We start from the raw sequence: 19,162 nt of genomic DNA on the forward strand, positions 1-19,162 counted from the left end.
CCAACAGTGCGGCGCTCCCTCAGCACTGCCCCTCCGACAGTGCAGCACTCCCTCAGTACTGCCCCTCCGACAGTGCAGCACTCCCTTAGTACTGCCCCTCCGACAGTGCGGCACTCCCTCAGTACTGCCCCTCCAACAGTGCGGCACTCCCTCAGTACTGCCCCTCCAACAGTGCGGCACTCCCTCAGTACTGCCCCTCCAACAGTGCGGCACTCCCTCAGTACTGCCCCTCCGACAGTGCAGCGCTCCCTCAGTACTGCCCCTCCGACAGTGCAGCACTCCCTCAGTACTGCCCCTCCAACTGTGCGGCACTCCCTCAGTACTGCCCCTCTGACAGTGCGGCACTCCCTCCGTACTGCCCCTCTGACAGTGCGGCACTCCCTCAGTACTGCACTGGGAGTGTCAGCCTGGATTATGTACTCAAATCTCTGGAGCGGGACTTGAACCCATGACCTTCTGACTCAGAGGTGTGAGTGCTACCCCCTGAGCCACGGCTGAGTATCACAATGAGGGACAGGACGGCACTTTCAACTTCCGCAGTGGGCATAATGCGGGCGTTAGTGGATTGCCATCCCATAATAGATCCCCACACGATCGACTCCAACAGAATGGTCATTTGAGCAGGCTGTCTGACGGAAGGCTGATTGGGTACTGGGTGTTATACACAAATCCCCCTTACCACACCCCAGCGTCCCCCCAACACCCCCACCGCCCCCACTCCCCAACTCCCCCCCCCCACCCCCGTAACCCCCCACCACCCCCCCCATCCCCCCACCTCACGGTGCACTTCCCCCCCACCGCCCACTGTCCAAACGTTGAAAGGTCAACACGATGCCTGCTGCAGTGGAATAGCGCACTGACACGCACCGTCCGGGGCTCACCCAATCACGATGGCTGGAGGGGTAAAGGGCAAACTAAAACATGGAAATGACAACAAGATGAGGAGGTCGACTAATTCATCGCGGACTGAAGTTATACCGCAGGACCTTGTTTTTTGGGTCACTCTGCCTCCCACTGCCCAAGCCCCCCCACAGTCGCTCTCTGATGGCATCAGCCTCCGCCAGGGTCACACACAGAAACCCCGATTATAATCGCTCCACCATCACAACTTCAGCCCGCGATGAATTAGCCGACCTCCTCCTCATCTCTTTGTCATTTCCCTGTTTTATTCTGTCCTTTTCCCCTCCAGCCATTCCGAATGGGTGAGCCTGGATGGTGCGATTCAGTGCTCTATTTGACTGTAGCAGGCATCGTATCAACCATTCAAAATTTGGACAGTGGGCGGTGAAGGTTCGGCGGGGTCGGGGGTTGGTGGGGGTGGTAGACCGTGCCTTCAGCTGCCTGAGCCATAAGCTCTGGAACCCCCCCCTCCCTAAACCTCTCCGCCTCTCGTTCCTCCTTTAAGGCACTCCTTAAAACCTAGCTCTTGGAGCACCGACCCTAATGTCTCCTTATGTGGCTCAGTGCCAAATTTTGTTTGATACTCGCATCTGTGTAGCGCCTTGGGACGTTTTACTACATTAAAGGCGCTATATAAACACAAGTTGTTGTTGTGAGAGAGAAAGAGAGAATATCGAACGAGTAACACTACCTCAGTAACCTAAAGCTGGTCCAGTGGCAAAGATAGCTGTGCTTTCTTTGCAGTGAACTGCATTTTAGAAAGACCGCCAGTTCCACTGCTGCTACGGGTTGGGTGCGGGGGGAGTGTTCCCGGTGTTGGGTGGGTTCGGAGCCGGCGGGGGGAGGGGGGGGGGGGCACGGTCTTGGGATGGAGGGGTGGGTGGGCTGTTTGGGACTGAGATGGGGAGAGACTTCTTCACTCGGGGAGATGTTGGCCTGTGGGGTTCCCTGCCGCGGAGAGTTGTTGATGCCAGTTCATTGGATGTGTTCGGGAGGGAGTCCTTGCGGCTGGGGGGGGGGGGGGTCGGGGGCAGGGTTGCTGGGGTTGGGTGATCAGCCCCATGATCTCGTTGAATGGCGGTGCAGGCTCGAAGGGTCGAACAGCCTGCTCCTGCAACTATTTTCGATGTTAAGTATTAAGCAGGACTTGCCGGGTTCGGTTATAGAATGGGGAGAGAGCTCCCTCTGCTGCCAGCGATCGGTATTTGTAAATTCTTACTTACTGAGACAGAATGCAAAGGCTTTCCATTCAGGCAGCTTCCCCTGTCACGAGCCTCAAAATCCCAGAGTGTTTCGCAGACAACACACCACTTTAACGCGTAGTCACTGTTGTGATGCAGGATTTGGGGGTCCAGGTACAAACACAGAAACATAGAATATCACTAAATGTCAGGGCAAAAAGTTATTAAAAAGAAGAACGGAATGTTGGCCTAAATTTATCTCAAGGGGGTGATGGAATACAAAAGTTCTGTTCCAGTTGTACAGAGCTCTGGTCAAACCTCATCTGGAGTAACTGCGTTTTCCAGGAAGGCAATTTGGAATGTTGGCCTTTATTGCAAGGGGGATAGAGTATAAAAGCAGAGAAGTCCTGCTACAACTGTACAGGGTATTGGTGAGGCCACACCTGGAGTACTGCGTACAGTTTTGGTCTCCGTATTTAAGGAAGGATATACTTGCATTGGAGGCTGTTCAGAGAAGGTTCACTCGGTTGATTCCGGAGATGAGGGGGGTTGACTTATGGGGATAGGTTGAGTAGGTTGGGCCTGTACTCATTGGAGTTCAGAAGAATGAGAGGTGATCTTATTGAAACATATAAGATAATGAGGGGGCTCGACAAGGTAGATGCAGAGAGGATATTTCCACTCATAGTTGCTCCGTTTTTTTTTGGAGTAGGCTGCTTTTTCTGGCCTAACTTAAAAATCCCGAGTTTCCTCAATCAATTTGCACCAGCGTAACTGACTGAGTTACGTTTTTTTTAGGTACGTTTTTTTTTGTTCAAAAGGGGGCGTTATCAGCTACCGACGCCAGTTCTGGCCATTTAGGCAACTTTGGCCAGCTAATAGTTACTCCAGTTCTACTTAGGCCAGCGTATGTGGCTTCTTGGGAAAAACCCTTGCGGAGAGTTAAAGAAATCAGTGCAGGTAAGTACATTCGGCCTGGGCTAGGGGCGGGAAGTGGGGAGGACCTGGACCAGCACGTACTCGGGACCGTAGAGGCTCGGGGGTGGGGGGGGGTGGTGGTCGAGGCCGGGGGGGGGGGGGGGGAGCGAGCGAACTGGCTGGCATCGGGCGGGGACCACACAGCGAGCGGCAGGAAGGCATTGGAGAAGCTTGGGGGGGGGGGGTGGGGCTAGGGTACTCATAGAAACATAGAAACATAGAAAATAGGTGCAGGAGTAGGCCATTCGGCCCTTCGAGCCTGCACCGCCATTCAATAAGATCATGGCTGATCATGCAACTTCAGTACCCCTTTCCTGCTTTCTCTACATACCCCTTGATCTCTTTAGCTGTAAGGACCACATCTAACTCCCTCTTGAATATATCCAATGAACTGGCATCAACAACTCTCTGCAGCAGGGAATTCCACAGGTTAACAACTCTCTGAGTGAAGAAGTTTCTCCTCATCTCGGTCCTAAATGGCTTACCCCTTATCCTTAGACTGTGTTCCCCTGCTTCTGGACTTCCCCAACATTGGGAACATTCTTCCTGCATCTAACCTGTCCCGTCCCGTCAGAATCTTGTATGTTTCTATGAGATCCCCTCTTATCCATCTAAACTCCAATGTATAAAGGCCCAGTTGATCCAGTCTCTCCTCATATGTCAGTCCAGCCATCCCGGGAATCAGTCTGGTGAACCTTCGCTGCACTCCCACAATAGCAAGAATGTCCTTCCTCAGATTAAGAGACCAAAACTGAACACAAGATTCCAGGTGAGGCCTCACACAGAATGTTCCTCTTTTACCTCGAAGAACATTTGCTGATTTGGCAGAAAAGCTTCCACTGACTACAGAGCTATTTTTAACAAGTCCAAAATGCCATACTGGTGAAAAGTTTCCAATCCTGCTATTTTCAAGCCTGTTGAGATGTTTCACTACATTAAAGGCACTCCAGAAATCCAAGCTGTTGTTGCTTAAATTCTAAACAACATTCCCATTATTGTAGAATGCTATATTTGAGAAAAGGTTCAACTTTTATTCCATTTCATAGGATATAAGAACCAGAAACAGGCCGTTCAGCCCAACCAGTCCATGCCGGCATTTATAATACAATAAATAATTTGAGAAAGGAGATGAACTTTCGATGAAGGAACCTCACTCAGGGACCTGGGAGTGGGGAGGGAGAGAGGTCACAAGACTTAGGGGTGGGGGGGGGGCGGGGGGGAGAGAGGTCACAAGACTCAGGGGTGAGGGCGGGGGGGGAGAGAGAGGAGAGAACAAAAGACCTTTGGGTGTGGTCCATCCATACAGACCTTGGGGAGAGAGAAAGGGAGAACTGTGAACCTGTGCTGCCTGCTTTCCTGCCGTTTTGTGCTTCTATGAAAGTTTAACTTTATGTATGGGGGCATCACTGACAATGCCATACCTTGCGTGAACGTTCTCCATCATGGTGCTACGGAGAAAACAATTGATTAGAGCTCATCACATCAGGAACATCAGAGCCCGTAGGGTGCTGGGCGGAAGGCCTTACCCACCTCGGCAATATCGAGACAGGCATTTGTACCTGCACCTGAGTGATGTAGAGTGTGTCAGAAGGCTACGTTTCTGCAGAGAAGTTGTCCGTGAGATCTGTGAGTTGCTGAGACCAGACCTGCAGCTGAGAAGCGTCAGGTGGACTGCTTTGTCTGTTGAAGTGAAGGTTACAGCTGCACTTTCATTCTATGCCTCCGGATCGTTTCAAGCTACAAGTGGAGATGTGTGCGCCATCTCTCAACATGCATCACATGTCTCCATTCGCCAGGTCACGGCTGCACTGTATGCTTGGAGGAATGACTTCATCAAGTTCCACAAGACCACCCAAGCAATCCATGACAGGGCTGTGGGGTTCTCAAGGATTGCTGGCTTCCCAAAGATACAGGGCTGCATTGATTGTACCCACATTGCCTTGCGAGCATCTTTGGAGGATTCCGAGATGTGCAGGAATAGAAAAGGCTTCCACTCCATTAATGGTGCAGCTCGTGTGTGACGACATGCATCGTATCATGTCAGTCGATGCAAGAAACCCTGGCAGCACCTACGTGACAGCGTTATATCTGACATGTTTCAGCAGCAGCCAGAAGGGCAGAGCTGGCTACTGGGAGACAGAGGGTATAGCCTCGCCACCTGGCTCATGACGCCCCTACACGTAACCCGGACGTCAGCTGACCGGGAATACAACATGTCGCACATTGCGACGTGCAGCATCATAGAGAGGACCATTGGCGTCTTGAAACAGCGTTTCCGATGCCTGGCCCATTCCGGAGGCTAGTTGCTGTACTCCCCTGAGACTGTCGGTCACTTCACTGTTGTGCGCTGCATGCTGCATAACTTAGCCACCATGAGGCAGCTGGTAGTGGAAGACCCACCTGCAGTGAGAGTGGCTGATGATAATGATGTGGAAGATGCAGGTGACGAGCAGGAGGAGGAGGAGGAGGAGGAGGAAGAGGAGGAGGAGGAAGAGGAGGAAGCCATGCAAGTGCCTGAAGCTGGAGCACGACAGCGGAGGAGGACGGGCCATCGTGCTCCTTTAACGATTGCTCGAGCTTTGCGCCAGCAGCTCATCCGTGAACGCTTTATTGATGCCTGAGGGCTCAGCGACAGCTATTCCACACGGACATGTTTATTGTTTGGAGCTGTTCCGTAATGTTGTGTTGTGTCGGTGCTCCTTCACGACAAACGAGCCCCAGGTGGGCAACGGAAACGCTACAGGGACACCCTCAAAGCCTCCCTGATAAAGTGCAACATCCCCACCGACACCTGGGAGTCCCTGGCCCAAGACTAAGTGGAGGAAGAGCATCTGGGAAGGCGCTGAGCACCTCGAGTCTCGTCGCTGAGAGCGTGCAGAAACCAAGCGCAGGCAGCGGAAGGAGCGTGCGGCAAACCAGTCCCACCCTCCCTTTCCCTCAACCACTGTCTGTCCCACCTGTGACAGAGACTGTAATTCCCGTATTGGACTGTTCAGTCACCTGAGAACTCACTTCAGGAGTGGAAGCAAGTCTTCCTCGATTCCGAGGGACTGCCTATGATGATGATAGGTGATGATAATGGAACTTGATTCAGTTTTAATGTAGAATATATTTTATTCAAAAGTCTACAATGTACTTAAAATTATTCTTGTATCAAACTTTACTTTAATATGACTCTTTAAGATCACTTAGAAACTTGTAAATTTACATAACGTACAAAAAACTTTTAATTTAAGAACAGTTACAACAGTAACAAGATCAACAACAACAACAGCAGCAAAGAAAGACTGCAGCCATCTCTCATCCCCCTTAGTCTAACACCGCCCGCTGCGCTTGGTCTTAGTCTCGCCACCACCCCTGCCCGCAGGCGTTGGCATAGTGTATTTGGACTTGGTACCAGCCTACTTCCTTCTAACATCTTGATGGGGGAGGGGTGGGGTTTGGGGCTGTCAGGTGGTAATGTGGAAGATCCGGCTTGGGGCTCCTTGGAGCCAGGTGCGGGGATTGGCGTGGGAGTGGCAGTTGATTCTGTCAATGGGCGTGTGGTCTGGGCGTGTTCCCTTATTGCAGCAGCTAACTCACACATGCACCCTGACAGTGTCTCAGCGGACTGAAACATTCCCTCTGCAGTGGGCGGTGTTAGGCTCAGGGGGAGATGAGAGATGGGTGCAGCCTTTCTTTGCTGCTGCTGTTGTTGTTGTGGACGTTGTTACTGTTGCAACCGTTCTCAAATTAAAAGTTTTTTGTCAGTTATGTAAATTTACAGCTTTATAAGTGATCTTAAAGTTTTTAAGTGATCTTTAGAATGTAAATGTTCTCACATTAAATGTTCTCACATTAAATGATGGCCTGCACTACCCCTGACATTCCCTCCCTCGTCCTTTGCACTATCTCTGACATTCCCTCCCTCATGTGTAAGGGGGTGGTCCCGGGGGTCAGGTTCACCTCTGACCAACTTGAGTGGTTCTAATCGCTCCCACTCCCTTGGGTTCTCGACTCTGGGTTTATTTGGGGAGTGTGATAAAGTGCAAAGGGCAACTGGTTTGTTGCAAAAGAACTTTGATTTTATTAAAGACAAGAAAATACAATGTCAAAGCTTATAATCACTCTAATAAAGAACCATACAAGAAATTACAATGTCAAACTTATAATCATTCTAATAAAAGAACAATACATCACACATTCAAAGGGGGTGACAGTAAGATTACACCTCACACCTCCCAATACCTAATTCTAGCTAGGTTGGACTCCAGGGCAGGCAGGGACTATGCTTACCAATCCTTTTTTGGTCAGTTAGCGGTAGTTCGGGGTTCGTTGGATTCTGCAGGTTCTGCTTGCCGTACCCCGAACGTCGGAGAAGACTTCTTACTGCGCAATCTTCAGTTGGGTTGAGTCCGCTGATGCGGCAAGGTGCGTTTTGGATCTATGGGGTAAGTACCCTGTTTTCTTCGTCAGAAATAGGTTCAAAGTCTCTCTAGGTAATGTTTTCACCTGTTGGTAGTCAGGCCTTAGATTGTAGAGTGGAAATGTTTCGATTCTTCAGTTCTTCCAGTTGGAGTTTTGTTTCGAGTTTGGTCGATCGCGGTGATTTTTCGTTGGGACCACATTTGGCTGTGGTCGGGTGCTGCTGCGATGGTGATGTTCTTCCTTCCTTCAGGACATCAGGACTTTGAGGCTGGAGAAGTTAGTTTACAACTGTCGCGTTGGTTTCTCTCCTTGTCTTGATGACATAGTCGTAGTATAGCACGAGCAATATGGCATACCCTCTGTTGAAACAGGGGGCCAGTTATATGGTTTGAGTTGTTCTAATCTTCACGACAAATCAGTTCAGAATTCTTTGTTTAAATTTGGCAGGCTTGACTCCTCTTTGTAATATTTTGGCGGGCTCGTTAAAAGTTAATATGTTTTGGGTGGGTTGATGCTCGAAAACTGTTTCCTGATGGAAATATTAGCTTGGTAATCGCAATGTGCTTTTGTGCTTAGTTTTTCGCATACAGGCTGGATTGGGCCTCTTTGTGATGTATATGCTGAAAATGGTTTTCCAGATTCTGGTTGATGGTTGGCTATCTCTGGGTTATTTATTGCAATGTTAATGTCTCTTGTGGAGAAGGATTCTCGAATACCCATTTCTCCAGACAGGTTAACTTAGTCCCAACACCCAAACAATCCTAATAATCAAGTTATCTCCTATTAGTTCTTTCGGCCCGTCCACAGCCTTGAATTTATCTTTTAAAATCAAAAATTCGATTAAAGTTCATAGTTTCTTCCATCAGCACTTTAGGATTTCAAACTTTCCGGTAGATAGTCCCAAATTAAATTTCCTTTTGAATGAGCCCAAACACTGGGGGGCGGGGTGGGTGGGGGGGGGTGGGGGGGGCGGTTCTTGTGAATTTTGCATCCTTTCACATGGCCACTGCAATGCTTTACACTAGCTCTGACATTCCCTCCCTCATGGACACTATTCCCTTACTGATGTTCCCGGACATCGTTCCCATTTCCTGTGTCATTGCTGTTACTTCTCCAGACAGCTCTGCTACCTCATCAGTCACCCCACTGATGGTGTCCAGGAGTGATCGGGTAAGGTCAATGCTCTCTGCACTCAATGACATCATCTGAACCACATCTGTTAGATCCTGCATCTCAGGAGAGCGTGGTCGAGTTCCCCTTCCCCTCACCCTGGGTCTGCCCCACTGGGACCCGCAGCCTGGGATGGTGGGGCCCTGGATGTGCCTCACTGCATCCCAGTGGGACACGCAACCTCGGACGGTGGGACACCATGGAATGTCCCACCGGCACTCAAATCTCTAGTCACGGAAGGGGCTGTCAACTCCATGAGCGGCACGTCCTCAAGATTCAGTAGAAGAGTGTGGCCTTCATCCATCCCCATATCCTCCCCCTCAACCCCATGTTGGTCTGGAGGGTTGAATTGGAAGATGTTCTCCTCTTCAGGCTCATCTGAATCTTCTTCTATACCTTCCAGAACCAGGGGTCACAGTCTAAGGATAAGGGGTAAGCCATTTAGGACCGAGATGAGGAGAAACTTCTTCACCCAGAGAGTGGTGAACCTGTGGAATTCTCTACCACAGGAAGTTGTTGAGGCCAATTCACTAAATATATTCAAAAGGGAGTTAGATGTAGTCCTTACTACTCGGGGGATCAAGGGGTATGGCGAAAAAGCAGGAATGGGGTACTGAAGTTGCATGTTCAGCCATGAACTCATTGAATGGTGGTGCAGGCTAGAAGGGCTGAATGGCCTACTCCTGCACCTATTTTCTATGTTTCTATGTTTCAGGATTGGCCTCGGGTCCTGCAAAATATAACAGAACAGTCAAATGGTCAGCAGCAGAGGAGGGGGCAGGATGGGTGGTATGAGTAGGCTCACACATCGCAGGCCAGGCAGCAGGTTGATTTGAAGGGCCACGATGAATTTTCAGGACTTACTCTCACCCTCGAGTGTGGGCCCAGCTTGTGCAGTTTTTCTCCAGGCAGGGCCCATCAAAGCAGCGACCCTCTCTCCCAAGGGTGTCAGTGGGTGAAGATATGGTGGGCCCCTTCCTGTATGAGTTCTTTCCCTTTTGTTGTAGGATAATTTCTTCTGCAAAGATGAAAATGCAACTTCTTAGAGAGGGTGTCTTTCTGCTGGGTGGGACATACACAGCTGGTCACATTTACAATTGCATTGAATAAATGGAAATATTGCTTACGCTAACTACTTGACCAAGGTCCTGCCATTTCGTTTTACACTGCCTTCCAGATCTCGTGGTGTTCACCACTGCGCAGACATTTTCTACAACTTGGTTCCAGCGTTTCTTCATTTCTTTTGGTGGCACTTTTATGTGACCTCTGCTGGTATCCAGCTCCTGCTGTCTGTTCTCAATCACATTAACTAGTGTCTCCACTTCTTCCACCAAGAAATTCTTTGTCCTTGGTCTGCATTGCTGCATTGCTGTATTGCTGCATTGCTGATTGCTGCATTGCTGTATTGCTGCATTGCTGCATTGCTACATTGCTGAATTGCTGGTTGATGCATTGCTGCATTGCTGTATTGATGCATTGCCGATTGCTGCATTGCTGTATTGCTGCACTGCTACATTGCTGATTGCTGCATTGCTGCATTGCTGCATTGCTGATTGCTGCATTGCTACATTGCTGCATTGCTGTATTGCTGCATTGCTGAATTGCTGGTTGATGCATTGCTGCATTGCTGCATTGATGCATTGCTGAATTGCTGCATTGCTACATTGCTGTATTGCTGCATTGCTACATTGCTGCATTGTTGTATTGCTGCATTGCTGCATTGCTGATTGATGCATTGCTGAATTGCTGCATTGCTACATTGCTGTATTGCTGCATTGCTACATTGCTGCATTGCTGTATTGCTACATTGCTGCATTGCCACATTGCTGATTGCTGCATTGCTGCATTGCCATATCGTTGCATTGCTGATTGCTGCATTGCTGTATTGCTGCATTGCTGATTGCTGCATTGCTGTTTACCGTATTGCTGCATTGCTGCATTGCTGATTGCTGCATTGCTGCATTGCTGTATTACTGCAGCTGCTCTCAGACACACACAGCACTTTTTTAATGTTCTGAGACACACCACAGCACTGCTTCTATATTCAGCTAGGATTTTTCTAAACACAGCACTCCTTCTGGTACACACACACACACACACAAGTTGCTCTTTAAAAATGGCCGATTGCCAACTCGGAGCGCTACTGCGCATGCGCGGCCATTTCAGCGACGCCAGGAACGTCATTTTTTTCCACCGCGCATGCGCAGAAGTCCCGGCACCTTTTTTCGGCGCAGACCGCAGGCTCCACCCCCCGAGGCGACTGGCCACGCTGCGCGGCTGCAGAGTAGAGGCCAAACATCGGGGAAACTATGAAGGTTTTTTTCCTGGTGCATCAACTGGCACGATGAAGCACCGCAACTCGGGCAAGTACGTCAGAAACCGGGCTCGGGGAAAATTGAGCCCATAGTCTCAGAATAAGGGGCCGCCCATTTAAAACTGAGATGAGGAGGAATTTCTTCTCTCAGAGGGTTGTAACTCTGTGGAATTCTCTGCCCCAGAGAGCTGTGGAGGCTGGGTCATTGAATATATTTAAGGTGGAGATCGACAGATTTTTGAGCGATAAGGGAGTGAAGGGTTATGGGGAGCGGGCAGGGAAGTGGAGCTGAGTCCATGATCAGATCAGCCATGATCTTATTAAATAGTGGTGCAGGCTCGAGGGGCCGTATGGCCTACGCCTGCTCCTAGTTCTTATGTTCTTATGACCTCCATCTGGAGCAACTGTATTCAATTCTGGGCCCCGCCCCTCAGGAAGGACATATTGTTCTTGGAGGCGGAGCAGCAGATTCACCAGGATGATACCGGGGCTAAAAGGGTTAAATTATGAGGCCAGGTTGTATAAACTTGACTCGTATTCCATCAAGTTTCGAAGACTGAGGGGTGATCAGGGTAGATCGAGAGAAACTATTTCCTCTGGCGGGGGAGGGGGGAAGTCCAGAGTAACCTTAAAATTAGAGCCAGGCCGTTCAGGGGTGATGTCAGGAAGCGCTCCTTCACACAAAGGGCAGTGGGACTCTGGAACTCTCTCCCCCAAAAGGCTGTGGGTCTGTCACTGTATAACTCTGGAGTACAGAACTGCTGGATGTGGGCATTGGTGGTACGTGTCGACCACATTGCTGTGGGCCTGGAGGCCCAGACCGGGTAAGGAAGGCAGATTTTCTTCCCTAAAGGACATCAGTGAACCAGATGGGTTTTTACGACTCTAGCATTTTTATTCCAGATTTTATTTTTGAATTTAATTGAATTTAAATGCCCCCAGCTGCTGTGGTGGGATTTGAACTCACGTCTCCGGATCGTTAGTCCAGGCCTCTGGATTACTGGTCCTGTAATTTAACCACTGTTCCCGACATTGTCGTAAAATCCCATCGGGTTCACTGATGCCCTTCAGGGAAGGGAATCTGCCGTCCTTACCCGGTCTGGGCCTATATGTGACTCCAGACCACAGCAATGTGGTTAACTCTTATCTGCCCTCTGAAATGGCGGCTCTCCACCACCTTCTCGAGGGCAATTAGGAATGGGCAATAAATGCCGGCCTTGTCAGTGATGCCCACATCCCGTGAACTAATAAAATAAATATTCAAGGCTGAAATTTCTAGATTTTTGGACCCTAGGGGAAATCAAGGGATACGGGGATTGGGTGGGAAAGCGGAGTTGAGATTAATGATCAGCCATGCTCTTAGGGGCTGAATGGCCTGCTCCTGCTCCTAATTCTTATGTTCTTATGTTAAAACCCCAAACGGTTAGCTTCCGGTAACTTGGGCGATTGTAACCCACCGCCCACCTCGAAGGGTTTAAATCACCTTTGAAGAAGTCGACCAAACAAAATGCGGAAGAGAGGCAGGCAGTCGGGCTGAACGACCCCCTCGACCGCCCGCTGCCTGGACCAGTTAATGGCCCCCTTGACCGTGCCCAGGAGCAGGCCTACGAGGAGGCCTTCCGACCTGCCCGCTCCCCTCTGCACAGGGTGCCCAAAGATCAGGAGTGTGGGACTGAAGTGCAACCAGAATTTGAGGAGCAGCCCCTTCAAATACTGGAATAGGGGCTGCAACCTCGCACATTGTACATACACATGGAACACGGACTCCTCCAGACCGCGGAAATTATAGGTGGCCTGGGAGTCCGTGAACCGACTTAAAAACTTTATTGCACGGGACTGCTCCATGCACCACCCTCCCGTCCAAGTCCCCGATAAATAGAGGGAGGACTCCCGCATAGAGAGCACTCCATTGGGGACCCCGCCTCCTCCGGAAGGAAAGGTGGTGCACCATGGCGTGTCTGGATGTCAGATGACGATGGTAAATTGGAGAGTGTGCAAGAGAAGCCCGTACAGGAATCCCCCTCTGCGCAGAACTGAAAGGCACGGAGGGGATTTCCCGGAGTAGGCTCCAGTTGTGAAGCGCCGGCTCCCGAGGGAAGTTTCGGGGCTTGGCGCCGATGAGGAATTCCGTCCGGACGGGGGTCAGTTCGGACGGGATCGCCCCATGTGCTTGAGCCTCCTCGACGCACCTAACGGAGTCAGGGCCCAGTGCTGTTTATTAGCGACTCGATGGCATTGGCCACGCGCCGGACGTCGGCCCAGGATAGGCGCCGTGCCAGCTCGTCTGGCGCCATCCAGCCCGCTCCTCCGCCATCGAGCAGGTCCCTGACCCTGGTCACCTCGCCTGCCACAGGCCTCCCGTCCGACCGCCACCTAAAACCGCGGTCGTGGAGGTACGGATTCCCGAGCAGCGGCTCCTGCAGGACAGCCGCCACTCCAGACGGTGGAGAGCTGCGCTTGGTGGAGACTCTGTTCCAGACCCTGGTGAGTTCCTGGTAAAAGACAGGCAGCCCCCTCATGGCGGGCAACAGCTCCACAAGCCTGTGAGCATGCTCACAGGTGCATACATTACAGTACAGCTCCCTTTGAATAATTATTTATGGATTCGGCGTCCACCACCATTTCAGGCAGAGCATTCCAGATCCCGGCAACTCTCTGAGTGTAAAATAAACAGGTGATGTGCACAGTGCCCTGGATGGGAGGTAGCAATCGACTCAATGGTCTTTGAACAAGCTCTCAAACAGAACTTTCCAAACTTGTTGTCGAACTTAGACTCATTCTCGGCTGATCCTGAGGAGAGTTTGTCTCCAAGGGCAACCCTTGATCTACATTTTGACTCTCTACAACTTCAGACTGTTTTGTCTGCCTGACTCGGACTCAGACTTAAATTCTGACTTTCTCTTGGACTTGTTTCTAGTACATCGGATGTAGGATTTGCTACTCTACTTGTAACAAGGCTATCTGACTCATCAAAAATAATCGAATCATTCCAACTTTCAACTTCTTCCAACTTTACATCTGCAGGTAAAATATGATCAATGTGAACAAACCTAACCTTTCTATGATCAAACATTTCGACCAAATATGTGTGAGGGCCACATATTTTCACCAATCTTCCTGGTAACCACTTTAACCATTTATGATGATGGTTCTTCATTCTCACCTTCTGATTCAATTTCACATTTCTCTCTCTTACTCTACCTCTATCATGACTTTCTTTCTGCCTTAATTGTTTCTCTTCTACTGACTGTGTCAAGTTTGGCTTTAACAACGAGAACCTGGTTCGTGGCTGCTGTTTGAGATACAACTCTGTCGGTGTTCTACCAGTAGTTGTATGAGGAGTATTACGATATGTAATTAGAAAATTTGGCAATTTGTGGGCCAACGACAACTGCCATTTCTTTGGATTTCGATCCAATGCTTGATGAGAGCACGTTTTACAATTAGTACTGTGTGCTCTGCTGCACCATTTGAAGCAGGGTGGTACAATGGAACCTTGGTACGTTTCACAACGTTTCTACTTATAAATTGTGCAAATTGAACAAAATTGCAGCCCATTATCAGACACCATTTCTTCTGGGAGGCCATATGAAGAAATCAATCTTCGTAAAATGCCCAATGTTTTACTTGTTGCTATTTCCCGCTTTGGTAACACCTCTACCCACTTCGAATGGCTATCAATCACTATGAACAATTGCTGTCCTTCTAGCTCAGCAAAGTCTACATGTAACCTTTGCCACACCCTGGGAGGCCATTTCCATGTACTTGTACTCATGGTGGTTTCTTGATCACCAATTGACATGTTGTACACAGACTGACGATGTACTCTATATCTTTATCTAAATCTGGCCACCATAAGTAACTACATGCAAAATCTTGGTCAAGCACATTCTCAGGTGCTGGTCATGAAGATCTCCAAATAATTTTGACCTGAATTTATTTGGAATAACTACTCTTGCACCCCACATGATACAATCTTTATCCACTGATAATTCATTACGACGAAGTATGGATGACTATCTTCCTCTGATACCTGGTTTGGCCATCCATTTGCTATGTAATCATACACCTTTGACATAACTAGGTCAAGTTTAGTTGCTCTACCAATCTCTTCAACCATGACTGGCAGTTCATCAATGTATGAAAGATATCTTAGAGATATCTTAGAGATAATGTTCTCAGTTTCTAGTCTTTAGAGTTCTTGCTCAACTTTCTCCTTGAGTGTGTATGGTACGGGACGTGGCTTGCAGTAAACTGGTCTAGCGTCCTTCTGTACCCTGACACTCGCCTTGAAACCTTGGATCGGACTGCCTGTTTTGTGGAACACCTTAAGAAACTGATCGATGCAAATTTTGTTTCCACACGAAAAGTCCAATCCAGCTTCAGTGATCCCAACCAATTTCTACCAATTAAGACAGGCTTGTCTCCAGCCAGTACTAGGAGAGACAAGCTCTGAGACTGATCTTTGCATTTCACCGGTACGGTGATACGTTCTACAACAGGGATTTGCTCTCCTGAATAGCCTCGCAGCTCTTTAATTTCTCTAATCGAAAATCACGCAACTTGTTGAGATACAGCGATTCCAGGTACTACGCTCACGGATGCACCAGTGTTGATTTCCATGGGTATCCTGGTTCCTGCAGCATCTACTTGGATGACGATACTTTGTGAATCGCTGTTAGATAGTTGTCACAGGACAGACCTATTTTCTATGTTTCTATGTTTCTATATTCGTGCTCCTGATGATGTGTATCTCCAGAGCCTCCTCGTCCTGTTGCTTCTCTTCATTGCTATGTAGTCTCTGGCATTTTCTACTTCTAGCCTTGAGCATCGGTTTACTCTTCAGTCAGCATGCCTTGCAGATGAAACACTCTGCTTTCACATATGGACAACTTTGAGCAATGTGTTATCCCAGGCACTGATAGCAGGACTTCAATGCTCTGTTACCCATGTCAGTTGCTGAGGTCTTGGGGCCCAACTACCTTTTACTTTTAACCTGCAGGCGATTCACCTCGGTTTTCCGATGACTGGAAATGGTGCGAAATTCTTGGGAGTATTGGTCGGCCATATCCATCGACCTAGCTGTCTGACAAACTAAATCAAAAGTCAAGTTAGGGGTTGTCTACAACTTTCTTCTGATTGCTTCATTTTTCATCCCACAAACAAAGCGGTCACGCAATGCTTGGTCCTGAAAGTTTCTGAAATGACAGCGAATGGATAGCGTTTTTAATGCTACAATGTACTCACTGATACCCTCATCATTTAATTGATCTCATATTCCAAAATGATAACTTTCAGCAATTTCCAGGGGCTCGGGACTCTAGTGCTGTTCTAACTTGGATAGAATCGCCATCAGCGGCGTGACCATTGGCTTGACGGGAACAAGCACATTTTTCAGGGTTTCATACACCCCTGGGCCTGCTTCAGTCAAGAAAATAGCCCGTTTTCATTCTAAAACCATCCGGTTTGGGATACTATTCTAAGCATTTATAGCCGCTCCACATATGTTTCAAAAGTCACAACGGAACTCAGCCAAGAGCCCTATTATTCCCATAGGCGTGGCCATCGGAACTCTGGCAACGTTGACAGTTCAGCCAAGTGCGCTTGTAATTTACCTTGGATTTTTAGCTGTTCTGCAAAACAAAGAACCTCTCAAAGTCTCTCTGTTGGTTGGCAGGATGATCTACCAACAAAAATATCAGCTTGGAAATCCATAAATCCTATCCTACATCGACAATGTGACATAATCTTACTTCATCACTAAGAAGTGTACATGCAAGATGGCTTTTAACAGAAACTGTCATCATGTGACCTTGCCACATGACTCTTTTATTATTTACATCAGTAGTTGCATTACCACAGTAGTCCACTAGGCTGAGCTCTATTACAGTCTTCTGGCCAATATTTATCCCTCAGTCAACATAACAAAAACAGATAATCTGGTCATTATCACATTGCTGTTTGTGGGAGCTTGCTGTGTGCAGTTTGGCTGCTGCATCTCCCACATTACAACAGTGACCACAGTTAAAAAAGTTCCTCTGCATAACACTTTGGGACATCTGGTGGTCATGAAAGGTGCTATAGAAATACAAGACTTTCTTTCTGTATCTGTCATACAAAAGTAGCCGTAGTATCCTTGCTCCTTCAACTGCATTTCTCTGTTAAACCTTAATGGGGCGCAGTGATATTGAGAGAAATATTTTTCACACCAAAATCATCTATAGAAAGATCTGTGACACCAAAAATAAACTCAATGCCTCTTAGTTTCTGCTGCTTTGAATGCACCAACAGGACTGAGATCCTCAAAACCAATGGAAACAGAGAGGAAGTGAGAAAGAGGGAGAGAGAGAGAGAGAGTAAGAGTGAGAGTGAAAGAGAGAGAGAGTGAGAGTGAGAGAGAGAGAATGAGAGAGAGAGTGAGTGAGAGAGAGTGAGAGAGAGAGTGAGTGAGAGAGAGACAGAGAGAGTGAGAGTGAGACAGTGAGAGTGAGAGAGTGAGAGAGAGTGAGTGAGAATGAGAGTGAGTGAGTGAGAGTGAGAGAGAGTGGGAGAGTGAATGTGAGAGAGAGAGTGAGAGTGAGAGAGAGAGTGAGTGTAAGAGAGAGAGTAAGAGAGAGTGAGAGTGAGAATGAGAGTGAGAGAGTGCGAGAGAGTGAAAGTGAGAGTGAGAGTGAGAGTGAGAGTGAGAGTGCAAGAGAGAGAGAAAGCGAGAGCAAGAGAGACTAGAGCACATACATTAGAGGTTACAGAGATCTCGGAGGGTTGTAGGGCTGTAGGAGCTTACAAAGATCTCGGGGGGGGCTGTGGGGCTGGAGGAGGTTACAGAGATCTCAGGGGGCTGTGGGGCTGAAGGAGGTTACAGAGATCTCAGGGCGCTGTGGGGCTGAAGGAGGTTACAGAGATCTCGGGGCGCTGTGGGGCTGGAGGAGGTTACAGAGATCTCGGGGGGCTGTGGGGCTGGAGGAGATTACAGACATAGGGAGCGGTGAGGACCATGGAGGGATTTGAGATGTTGCCAGACCGGGAGCCAGTGTAGGTCAGCGAGCACAGAGGGTGACAGGTGAGCGGGACTTGGTTGCGTTAGGACACGGGGCAGCAGGGTATCGGATGAGACGAAGTTTACAAAGGGTGGAAGGTGGGACTCTCTCCTGTTAAACATATACTCAGAGAGCGGAAACCACCGATGCTGAACTTAGCAGAGAAGATGCTGGGAACACATCGCAGCTCCGTCAGGGCCCGAGAGCGAGACAATAGTTTTAACGTTCTGGGTCGATGCAACTTCATCAAATCGCCAATCATCACTTCCGAGCAGCTGTGAAACATTTGCACCAACACCTCTTCGGGGCATTGCAATCCGCTTCACACAAAGAATTACGCTGCGATCCAATGTGTTAGAAAGGCAAGGCCAGCAGCCACTTTGCACAGAGGACGGAACCACAAACAGCTACAAAAGAACGTAAGACATCGGAGCAGCAATAGGCCCTACAGCCCTTTCACAATTCAGTAAGATCATGGCTGATCTTCGACCTCAACTCCACTTTCCCGCCCGAACCCCATATCCCTTTATTCCCTAATATCCAAAAATGTACCGATCTCAGCCTTGAATATGCACAATGACTGAGCATCCACAGCCCTCTGGGGTAGAGAATTCCAAAGATTCACAACCTCTGAGTAAAGAACTTTCTCCTCATCTCAGTCCTAAATGGCCGACTCCTTATCCTAAAACTGTGACCCCCCCTAGTTCTAGTCTCTATAGCCAGGGGAAACAACCTCTCAGCATCTACCCTGTCAATCCCTTTAAGAAATGTTTTCCACCTCCGTAACATCGCTCATCTCCACCCCTCCCTCAGCCCATCCGCTGCTGATGCTCTCATCCATGCCTTTGTTACCTCTAGACTTGACTATTCCAACATACTCCTGGCTGGCCTCTCACATTCTACCATGGTAGAGGACACTAACAATATTCCAACAGTGGATAGTCAAGGGGCTATAGGGGGCGGAGGAACTTAACACAATCACAATCATTAAGGAGCTGGTACTCAGGAAGATAATGGGACTGAAGGCGGATAAATCCCCTGGACCTGATGGCTTGCATCCTAGTGTCTTAAGAGAAGTAGCGGCAGGGATTGTGGATGCATTGGTTGTAATTTACCAAAATTCCCTGGATTCTGGGGAGGTCCCAGCAGATTGGAAAACTGCAAATGTAACGTCC

Source organism: Pristiophorus japonicus, chromosome 2, assembly GCF_044704955.1.
Source record: "Pristiophorus japonicus isolate sPriJap1 chromosome 2, sPriJap1.hap1, whole genome shotgun sequence".
NCBI classification, from domain to species: Eukaryota; Metazoa; Chordata; class Chondrichthyes; family Pristiophoridae; genus Pristiophorus; species Pristiophorus japonicus.